Source organism: Nyctereutes procyonoides, unplaced genomic scaffold (assembly GCF_905146905.1).
Source record: "Nyctereutes procyonoides isolate TBG_1078 unplaced genomic scaffold, NYPRO_anot_genome, whole genome shotgun sequence".
NCBI classification, from domain to species: Eukaryota; Metazoa; Chordata; class Mammalia; order Carnivora; family Canidae; genus Nyctereutes; species Nyctereutes procyonoides.
This window is the reverse complement of record NW_026575042.1, coordinates 28,939,443-28,951,299: the sequence shown is the minus strand read 5'-3', so window position 1 is coordinate 28,951,299 and position 11,857 is coordinate 28,939,443. Positions and strand designations below refer to the sequence as shown.

The window sequence follows — 11,857 nt, the reverse complement described above, 5'->3', positions numbered from 1 at the left end:
AAAATATTTTATTTATTAATTCACGAGAGAGACACACAGAGGCAAAGACACACACAGGCAGAGGGAGAAGCAGGCTCCATGCAGGAAGCCTGATGCAGGACTTGATCCCAGGTCTCCAGGATCACACCCTGGACTGAAGGCGGCACTAAACCGCTGAGCCACCAGGACTGCCCCTCTTACCTTGTTTTTATAAATAGTTCTGTAGTGGAACACTTTCGTGACGGGGAAGGGCATGTCGCTGATTTCAGTTTTGCTAATCCAACAGCGAGCATTTAAATACAGACAGAGAGGTAGGTCACGGTGCTGTGAGGCCCCCCTGGGCAAACATCCTCAGGGACTTTATAATCATAAGTGTCACTTCACGGCCACCTATTTTCAATGTAGAAAGAAGTTCCTCACCTAAGAGCTTTTTTGATGATGGTTTTCTTCCACTTTTGGAAATTTCCTACCAAGTGGACTCTACTGTAACAACAGACATTTCCCCCTCAGTTCCCAGTTTTATTGCCCTATATGCTTTATGACCAACCTCATCTGCCAGCTTCTGGTGATAATTCCTAGCAGATCAGGTGGGAGGTTGGCCCCGGAACTGGCTATGGTCTCTCAGAGCATGCCTTACAAGACAAATGTGCCTGCCATCCAGATTCTACCTCTAGCTATTGCCTGGGATTCCCAGAAATTAGAGGACTCAGGGTGTCCTCACCCCTCCAGCAAACAGCCAGAGAGTCCTGAGTGCACAGGTTGCCAGGCTTCATCATTTGGTTTTATGCTTTTAAATGTTCTTCTACAGAACTTAGAGGAGTCCACCTCATGCCTTGTTTTTCACTCTTTTTAGACTAATGAGGTGGCCCATGCAAGTTAGACAAGCCAAATTAATCTCAATGAATGCAACCCATAACACCATAAAAGCAAATAGATGACTTTAACTCAGCTGACCAGAGCATCTTCTTGGCATGGGAGGTGCATCGTTGTTCTTTGCAGTCATTTGACCCGAGGAGTGAAAGTGACAGTTGTGACCTCCATCCTCCTAAAGCCAATTTTATACGAGCATCAGGTATGTGTCAGGGTAAAAGCCCATGTGTGTGTGTGTGTGTTTTAATGATTTTATTTATTTATTTATTTATTTATTTATTTATTTATTTATTTATTTATTTATTTATTTATGAGAGACACACACAGAGAGAGAGAGAGTCAGAGATATAGGCAAAGGGAGAAGCAGGCTCCCTGCAGGGAGCCCGATGTGGGATCCCATCCCAGGACCCCAGGATCATGACCTGAGCCAAAGGCAGACACTCAACCACTGAGCCACCCATGTATCCCAAGCCCATTGTTTCTAAAGAAAACGGTAAGATAACAAGTTCTGACAGTGCATCAAATCTGCTTTATTTGAGAAGGAACTAACTAAATACTGCATCACAAATCCTGACAAAGAGGCATGGATGACCATATAAAAGGGACCATGTCAGAATAAATAATAATAAATGGCTTTCTTGGGCATCCAGCATAAATTTCCTCATCTAAAATGATGTGTTTCAGTGATGAAGCAAAGATGGCATAAGAGCGGATGGCTGATGGTCCGTTTTGTTCTGCTATCTGCAGAAACACAGAAGCGATGCCTCCCCTCATGCAGGAGTACTGGGGCCTATACGAAGGGCACCCTGCCTCTCCTCAGGGAGTTTCACAAGCTGCTGATAACAGCCAGCCTCCTGCTAAGGTATCTGTGAAGGAGAACCAAGGCAACAGTATCCATAGAGAAAAATGGGTATTCAGGAGAACATGAGTCAAAGCTGAGGAAGTAAGCAAAGGAAAAAAAAAAAAACTGGTAAAAACAAAGTAAACAGGAAAAGATCTGTTCTATTAAAACTCGAACCTTTTTCTACCTGTAAAATTAGAACAGAGAGTATCTCTTTCCAGCGTGCATGTTCAATTCTCTTGCCAGAAACTTATTAGGGCACCTCTGCCATGGGAAGTAGGTTATGTTTTAATGATCCAAAGCACTTTGTGAGAAACCGCTAAAGAAAGAAGCTCAAAATGCTGTGGCCCAGGAACCCTTGAACTGCTGATGGATGGTGAAGCCCACCCAAGCCACAGGGCCCTGGAAGGGAGTTCATCAGGTATAGGTAATTCTCACAGTGGTTTACAAAGGCAGGTCTTAGCTTCATCTAACATATGCCCATCAACCCTGGCTGCAAATCTGAACCATGCAGGGGGCCTTGAGAACCCCAGTCCAACATTCTAGGAATCTCTGGGGCTCCACAACCCCATACATCTGTTACTTTTTCAAAGCTCCTCAGGTAATACCAATGCCCAGTCAAGGTTCAGAACCACTGGCCTAGAATAACGTGATGTATATAGACAAGCAAGTCATTTGTGATACCCAGGCCTTTCACATGGGAGAAATGTTTATAAAAAAAGTAATAATAGTAATATTTTATGTGTCTAGTACTTTGTATTTGAACATAAAATTTGTGTTTTTATGTTCTTATGAAAGTACTGTCCTGGGAAAACGCTTAATATCTTGTAAAACTATTCAAATGTTAGATATCATCAATCTCCTATAACTGAGAAAATAAGCAGAGTGAGAAATCTAGGACTTGTGTAGGACCTCACTAAACAAGTGCCTGGCAAATCTTGTACTAAAATCAGGGCTCCTGATTGCCCCTCATCCCTCTACACAACTGAGATTCATGACTATCTTTAAAGGGAACCTAAAATGTTGATACATTTGGTTTCCTCTATTATGAACTGTGATTCAGCCTCATACACAAATACATATTAAATTGTTTCAGGTTGCTTTGGAAAATGTGTTACTTTAGTGTCTCACCTCAATGATAAAAAAAATCACAGATGAAACAAGCTGTCAATCTCAGCATGTCTGAATGTTTGAGTTAGTTATTGCTGTTGTCAATATTTGCTAGTTTTCTTTATTTCACTTGTCCTGCACCTACAGCAAGTATCAAATTTCCAGAAAAATTACTGAGAGAAAATCTAAAAAAAAAGGAAGACAATTTTACGTATAGTTTCTTTTTCTGCAAACTGGGATAGATCAAAACTTCTTTTCATAGCTGAATGTTTCAGAACAACTCCAGAGAAGCTGACGTGGAGATGGGTAAAGCTGTGCCAGCATATTCCTTAAGGGTTGACATACTGATCAGTGATTCCTGCCCCTCAGGCCACATCAGGGCCCCTCCTCCTCATGACTTGAAGGTTAACAGTCAGAGCTATGAGACATGTATTGAACACCCATTAAGTGTCAGATGTTTTATACATGTGGTCTTGTTCAGTCCTGAGCCACGCTGCCAGGTATTTGTTATCACCTCTACTTTATACACAAGGAAATTGAGACTCAGAGATTATGTAGCATTTCCAAGTCCAATACCCAGTAAATGACTGAACTGGGACAGGAAATGAAGATTACCCCTGGACTCCAACTCATGCATTCTGGGCAGAGCTGCACCTTCCAGGCACCTGAGTTTCCTAAGCATTCTGGTGGATACCACTGAGTTCACCCACTCTTCCACTGTGAGGAGATAGGAGCCCTGTGCCTCCTTGATGCATCTGTAGATATGTTTAGATAAATTTTCTGAGGGGTAGTTTCTCCCACATAGGGTAGAAGTCAGTGCAAGAGGAAGAATGGGACATGAGTGTGGGGTCTCTTTTTTTTTTTTAAAAGATTTTATTTATTTATTCATGATAGTCACACACAGAGAGAGAGAGAGAGAGAGGCAGAGACATAGGCAGAGGGAGAAGCAGGCTCCATGCACCGGGAGCCCGACGTGGGATTTGATCCCGGGTCTCCAGGATCGCGCCCTGGGCCAAAGGCAGGCGCTAAACCGCTGCGCCACCCAGGGATCCCAAGAAAGTAGAATATGTGAGTGTGGGGTCTCTTGACACCAGACCATGAAACTTTGGTGGAGGCCCCTCCCATTCACAATGGAGTGAAATTGCTCTTCCGGCAAAGTTATCTTCTCCATTCTCAAAGGGAAAGAGGGACGAGGGGTTGGGGGCATGAGAGCTCTGCCCTTTTACTCCCAGCACCGGTCAAGACAACTATATTACCCTCTCAGCCAGCTCCAAAATGATTATTTTTAACTGAGCAAGGGTCTTAAGCCTAACAGATACTGATTAGAACTACAAATAACTTCAGGCAGTAAAGAAGTATGAAATCTTAAAAAAAAAAAAAATCGTGAGTTTCCAGAATGTCTAAGAGGTCACACCAACTAAAATTGCTGAACCAACTTTTTAAAAAAATAAGCATTGATTAAAATTTTAATTGAAAAGGGACCTCTCACAGCTTTTTATGGACCCTATCCCAACTTTTTCTCCATCTCATGGGTGGTAACGTGAATTGGACTCCTTTTCATGGGTGGGCAGGTTCGGAAGGATATCTGTGGAAGTCATTTCTCCTACTTATTTGATAAGTTGAGCTGACCTAATTTATCCAACATAGAAGGTCAAGAATCTGGCAGATTTTTAAGAATGTTCTAGTGATCATTTTCTTTCACCATCAAATGGGAAAACATCTGAACTTTCTGGATCTTGGTGCTCCCCACAGCATGGAAATTCCACTGTTTTGTCTTTGCTGGTCTCTGTGTGGAATTGTCTTTGTTACTTCCTGGCTTCTTGGTTTGTTGAGTCTATATTGAATCAGACTTAGTTTCCTGTTTTGACTTAAATGTTAAAGAGACATTCAGAGAACTGAATGAGTAAATATTGGAAAAGATCATTATGGATGGATCATTCAGTTTGATTTTATGAGTACACCAAAGAAAATGATTATTAAGAGTTTTTAAACTTAAAAATAAAGTGCTTATTTTGCATTATAGCAGTAATATTTGTTTATTGTGCAGACTTAGAAAATGAGAAAAGCACTTCATGATCCCATCTTGCAGAGTTACTGAGACTGTTGACATCTTCTAGAATTTCCCTGCCTGCATATGTGTATGTTTGTGTAATAGGATTATACACTGCATGCTATTTCATAGTGGTTTTTTTCAGTTGATAATATATCTTTTCATGTCATCAAGGTTTAGGAGGTTTGGGGCTTTTTGTTTGTTTTGCAACTGGAAGCACTGTGACGATGGACATCTTTATAATTAAATCTTTGTTGACATCAGTAATTATTTTCTTAAGTAAATTACTGGAAGCGAAATCACTGGTTCAAAGGATATGTAACATCAAACTGCCCCTCAGAAACATTGTTCCATGTTAAATATGTTCAAAATATCCTCTATTTACTTAAGACAAAAATGGCCAGTCCCTCACTTCCTGACATGAGGTGTGCGTGGGTGTCCTCCTCAAGCAGTTGCCCTACTATTTCTCTCCTGGGTTCACCTGGGAATGTTGCTCTTATCCTTCCATTTCCCAAGTTCCAGAGTGGCCAGAGCCCAACCTCACTTTATTTCATGCTTCTCCCTCCACCCCTAAGGATCTACCTCCTCAGTGAGCCACACGAGATCTCTTAACACCGGTTTGGAATTACCAGAATCTCTAGGAAGAGCTTATGCCTGAGTGATGTTATTAGGCCACTGCATGGCAAGCAGAGAGGAATGCAAAAGCACATATCATTTCAACCTGTGATATTGGGTGTATCCAAGAATCTCCATCAGAGAGCCCCAGGAAGAATGTGCCATTGCCTAGCAAGGGAGGAAGGAGGCTGGCTTCACAGGCCTGCCTGGTGAAAGGTGGTGTTCAGGCTGGCAGTATTGGAATGGCATTAACACTGGACAACCATGGGGTGTATGTGCAGTAAACCATGTCTGTGAGACCCAAAAAGAGCAAGTGTTGTCGCAATCCCTGCTGCTGAGCACATGGTCCACATTCCTCATACAGGGGACAGCATGTTACATCCTCTCAGGGAGTAATACTAGAAAGATCCATTTCTCTCCAGTCAAAATGACTATGATCCCTTGAATCAGGCAAAGGAAGGCTTTATCCTTCCTGTGCCTCTACCTTGACTCCCCAAAAAAGAGTAAAAGTGAATTATTTTTAGCCTGGTTTCTGGGATAGCTGTCTCTCTTCACCCGCACCCCCCCCCCATCTTCCTATGGCAATCGAATGTTGTGTGGCAATCAACATTTAGGTCTATACTTGCAGATATATACAGTCCTACTCCGAATACATCTCATAGGGTAAGTCATACCACCCTCTCAAAGCAAGGAAAGAAGAGTTAAGCTGGAGGATTTCCTGAGAGGTTAATTTGAAGCTGAACTGTGAGGCTCAAGTTCCACTCTGATTTACTTAAATAATTAAAAGGATTTACTCCCTTCCCCTTATCCAGAACTGGATGGACAAAATAAATGTTAAAATTTGTTTGCTGAAGAGTTCAGTGCAGAAGTTAGGAAGACACTAGAGTGTTTCCCAAATACTGTGGGAGGGAGGGAAGGAGAAGGGGAAGGAAGGAGGACAGAAGAAGAAAAGAAGGAGCGTGAAATAAGTTATGGCCTAAGGACATCACTTTAAACCACAGGTAGAGCCTAAGCCTCAAATAATCGCTGTGTAGTGACCCTGGCCAATTCTTCCCACCAGATGCATAATACTGGCATCGGGAGGCTCAGGCCTAGACTGGCAGAGCGACAAGTGATCCAGGCCACATCTCAGGAGTTGGCAGCTGCCTAAAAGGTGCTGAGAAGCTAATAAAGCCTAAAGAAATTTGCTGAGTATTTTTCAGCCCCCTTCATTGTGACATCCAGTGGTGTCCAATGATCTTAATTATATATTGCAGAGCACGGAAAGCAGAGGTCTGAATGCTTTCAAGTAATGTCACTGGAAGTCCTTGCCCTTCCTGGACAGTTTTGTCCCTTGGGGCAGGATGTAGAGTGAAGCTCTCAGGAGAAGTTTCCAGATTTTAAATTATATTTTTCTCAAGAAGATGTTTAAAAAAAAAGTCATCAGATATACTCTCCTTGCTTTTCTCTGCCTCGTATGTTCTTATTTGGCATGTGTGCAGTTTCCCCAGGCTGTAAGTTAACACATTATGAATTAGTCATATAACATTTTATTGAAGCTCATCATCAGACTACATTACTAATTTCCCAGCCAGCACTTTACCACCTGCTGTGTCAAGCAGGGTATCCTATTACCTGCCTAAGACCACTGACTTCAAGCTCCAGGAAGCTGCACAGTAGTCAAGATTTTTGAAATTTGATAGACAAGTTCATGATCATTCCATCCCCACTTCATTAGGTGTCAACCCTGTAGCTCCTTAGTCTCCTGTGAACTCTCAAAGGAAAGGTCTGTGGTTTGCTCATTTCTGTGTCCCCACAGGTGACAGTGTCTCATAGGTGACATGTGGGGCCTCCAAAAGGCGCTATACAAGAAGGGAATGAAATGAGCATGTTGAAGACTTAGTTTTTCCTTCTATCCATTTGACTTCATTTGCTTTTCTCTGGTCTGGCTTCCCCTCTGTGTCCCCATGTCTAGCACAGTGCCTGGCAGGTGACAAGTAGAACCTCCTTCAGAAGGCTTATTTGGTAAATGAATAAAATTGACATATTGAAGAGTATCCTCTCTCCCTCCCCCTCTCCCTCTCTGTCTCTCTGTCTACATGTCCTTGATTATTTTATTTGTTTTTCTCTCGTTTGACTCCAGCACCATAGTGACAAACTTATAAAAGTCTAAAATCATTTGAGAAAACAGAGCAATAGCACATCTGTGTACCCTATGTTTATAGAAAATGTGTTCATTACAAATGTTATTGGTCAGATTAAAGCTTGAATAAATGGAGAGCAGACTTGTTCATGATAAAAGGACTATGTATCACAAAGTTGGCTGTTATTTCTAAATTGATTTGTAAGTCCACTGCGGTTCTATCATAATGCCACCAGAGTTGAGGGAAGTCAGTGAGGAGAAAAGGCATAGTTAGCAAAATTTTGTAAGAAAGTTTCTAAAATTCAAAAAAAAAAAAAAAGAGAAAGTTTCTAAAATTCATCCAGAGTAATAAATTGGAGGAAATATTTTTAAAAATCTAGATAATGAATAATGGAAAAATTTATCTTTCCAGACTCTAAACCATAGACACTGCTTTAAGAATGAACAAAGTCCTGAGGTGCCTGGGTAGCTCAGTCAGTTAAGCTCTTGGTTTCAGCTCAGATCATAATCTCATGGTTCATGAGATTGAGCCCTGCATTAGGCTCTGCACTCAGTAGGGAGTCTGCTTGAAAGATTCTCTCCCCCTACTCCTCCCCCAATTTGTGTGCACTTGCTCTCTCTCTTTCTAAAATAAATAAATCTTAGGAAAAAAAAAAAAGAATGAACAATGTCCTTGTGATACTGGCAAAAGATATAAACAGGTTTTTTTTTATTAAAACAAGCATAGAAAGATGTTTTTGAAAGTCAGCTTATTAATTTTAAACCATTTGAAGACAAAGGAATCCATGAGTCCAAACCAATAATAAAATAAGTAAATGAGAGAAGAGAAAACGGTTACTTGCAATAGAATGTTGAATGGCAACATTCAAGGAGTAGGGCAGGAGTGCCAGAGGTGGAACATTATCATTTTAAGACCAACATGATAAAGACTGTTTTGGATAAGAATTGTCAATAGACACTAAATCAAAGGAGGAGGGGATAGATTTTAATGGAAAACAAGATATATGCATGACAAAGTAGCTCCCCGGAGATTATTAGTTGAAAGGGAAAATACCAACTGTAGAGTGATTGCCAGTGATCAAAATTAACATCGCCAATGAGGAACAGATGAACATCATGTATCACCAGCTATAATACATAGGACATAATGTCCGTTGTGTAATAGCCCAGCTGAGAAGGCCTAACCTGAATCTAATCATTAAGGAATGTCAGGCAATTGCCTCCAAAAGAGCAAAGGACTGAATTCTTCACAAAATGTCTAGTTTTATAAAAGATGAAAGAGGAAAAAGACTGAGTACAAATACCACAGTTAAGAGATTAAGAGACAAAAATAAAAAAATTTAAAAAAAAGAGATTAAGAGACATGACAACCAAATGTAATACCTGATGCTAGACTGAACCCTATCTTGGAAAGAGGAAATACTGAGCCAATTGGTAAAATTGGAATATGAACTTTACGATATTGGGTCAATTTCAGATTTACATTAATGGATCACCCTACTGTAGTAATGTAGGAGAAAATTTTTTCCCCTTTTTCAACCTTTTTTTCTTTCCCTTTTCCTTTTTCTTCTTTTTTCTCTATTTCTAGGAAATGCACACTAAAGTATCTGGAGATAAAGAGCCACGGGGAATACAACTTACTCTTAACTGTTCATGAAAAGGTTCAGGAGAAAATACTTATATAGATGATAGCTAGATGACAGCTAGGTGGTAGATAGATGATAGAGAGATGATGATAGATGATAGATAGATGATAGATAGATAGATAGATAGATAGATAGATAGATGCTAGATAGATGATAGATACAACTTCATGATAGATAGATGATAGGTGATAGATGATGATGATAGATGATAGATACAACGTCATGATAGATGATAGATAGATGATAGATGATGATAGAGCAAATCAGCAATAGCTGAATTTGGGTAAAAGGCACATGGATGTTCTTTGTACCATTATTGTAACTTCCCCATAAATTTGAAATTCTTTCCAAATAAAAAGGCTTTTTTTTAAAAGAGTATACACAGTTATGGTTCCATTTATGTGAGGTTCAGGAATATGCCAAACTCAGAGATGATGTGAGAGGTCAGGACAGAAATCTGGGCCTTTCCCCAGCCGCCCCTCCGGAGCCTTCCGCCTTGTGGCCGCAGCCCTGGGATGCAGAAAGGAAGTTGTAGGAGCAGCGGAGCGGGAGGCAGGCTCCTCGGCCAGGAGAGCGGCGCCCGTGTGACCCCGGGAGGTGGCAGGAGCCAGAGAGAAGAGCCCCAGGGCGGCGGCCGGAGTCCAGGCCAGGGTGACAGCAGCCTGCAGGCCGAGAACCGGCGCTTGCGAGGCGTCGCGCAGCATCTGCAGGGGGCGGTTTCCAAGCCGCAGGCCCGGCTGAGCGCCCGGAGAAGAGCTGAGACAGCTCACCCACCCACCCACCGGGCCAGCCCCTCAGATCCAGCACGTGTCCCCCACGGCCAAGCAGAGCCCCCCCTCCCCTAGGAAGGTGACCACTGCCTTCCTGGGATGACCAGGACGACAGGACGATGCCATCAGCCTGTTTGGCAGTGAGGAGGACGAGGACGAGGCGGCGGCGCTGGTGGCCAAGTCCTCCACCCTCCTGGGACGATGAGACAGACGTGGCCCAGCTGGAGGCCTGCCTGGGCGCCATCCAGTTAGACTGGCTGACCTTGGGGGGTGGGGGGTGTCCTCCAAGCTGGTGCCGGTGGGCTATGGCATCCCCAAGCTTCAGATCCAGTGTGTGCAGGAAGACAAGGTGGGGACAGACCTGCTGGAGGAGGAGATCACCAAGTTCCAGGGGCACGTGCAGAGTGTGGACATTGCTGCTTTCAACAAGATCTGAGCCCCAGCACTGGGCCTGGGTGTGCGAGGCCCTGCAGCCATTAAAGACTGAGATTGCAAAAAGACAAAACAAAACCTGGAGGTTACCTCTGCAGAGAGGGGAGAGGATACCAACTGCAAACGAGCTCACAGGAGTCATCTGTGGTGCTGGAAGCGTCTCATATCTCGATCTCAGTAATGGCTATGTGAGTGCATATATTTATACGTAAAAAATGTGAATTTTGACTCAAAATGTGTGTACTTATACACATTACACTTGATTATAAATTAAATTTTTAAAAAATATGATTGGGAGTTGAGAGCAAGAAACCCATACAAGAAAGGATAGAACCAGGAAGTGAAGGACGCACTGAAGGAGGTAGGTGGCATGATATCAGGAAATAGTTCAAAATTTGCCTCAGAGCCTTCACACATGAAACAACTAAACGATCTTAGAGTTCCACAGAACCACGTGCAATAGGAGGCTATAACTTACCCATCCCCGCTGAAGGAATTCAAGTCAGAGAAAGATCCGCAGGGAGGTGGGTTAAGAAAATCTCCAGGGAACTTGAACTGAGGCTTGGCCGGAAATGTGGGAATTGGACAAGAGTGTACACTATACATCTTCGTAATTTCCCTTCTTTGACCATTTATGTAAGAGTTTACATTTGTGAGGCCTTTCTCTGAAACTGGTTGGTCTTCTTTTTTAATGCACAGATACAGAACTGAAGAAAGCCATACCTATGGGACAAAGAAATAAGTGAGTGTATGTCATCTCTCTGAGGAGAAGTTTTTTAAGGGAAGCCAGGGTGGCTCAGTGGTTGACCATCTGCCTTCAGCTCAAATCGTGATCCTGGGGTCCTGGGATCGAGTCCCACATCAGGTTCCCCTCGGGGAGCCTGCTTTTCCCTCTGCCTGTGTCTCTGCCTCTCTCTGTGTGTGTCTCTCATGAATAAATAAATAAAATCTTTTTTAAAAAGAAGGTTTATAAAAGGACTATGATGATAGATTCTCAAAACCTGGGGCTGCAAGAGAAGGCTGGCAAGACCCATGTCAGCATACTTCATTAGATCTACACATCTGGAGGAGCCTCTCCCATGTCCTCAACACTGTGCTAACTCTGGAGACACCAAGTGTGCTGCTCCTAGCACCTACCCTTGAATTGCCGAAACACTCATGGGCTTATGTAACAAAGAGGCATATCACAAATGGCCAGTTGGGACCTCTCATCAGCAAAGTTAAATGAGATCACATTTTTTTCACCCCCTCTGCTCCAAAACATAGCAATGATAGTCAAAATATGGTAAATTGGTATAGCCGGGTTCTGCAACAAATAAACCAGAAAAGAGGGAAGAAGCCAACAACATAAAACAGAGAACAAACCGAAGCATAAGTCTCTTAAGACATAGATAAGAAAGAAAATGAGAGTATGGGGTTACA

The 11,857-nt window shown here is 42.5% G+C and overlaps 1 pseudogene; it reads left to right on the top strand.

The window, feature by feature from the left end:
* Nucleotides 1–1,561: 1,561 nt before the first annotated feature.
* On the top strand, nt 1,562–10,544 carry LOC129506953 (elongation factor 1-delta-like; annotated as a pseudogene).
* Nucleotides 10,545–11,857: the final 1,313 nt, after the last annotated feature.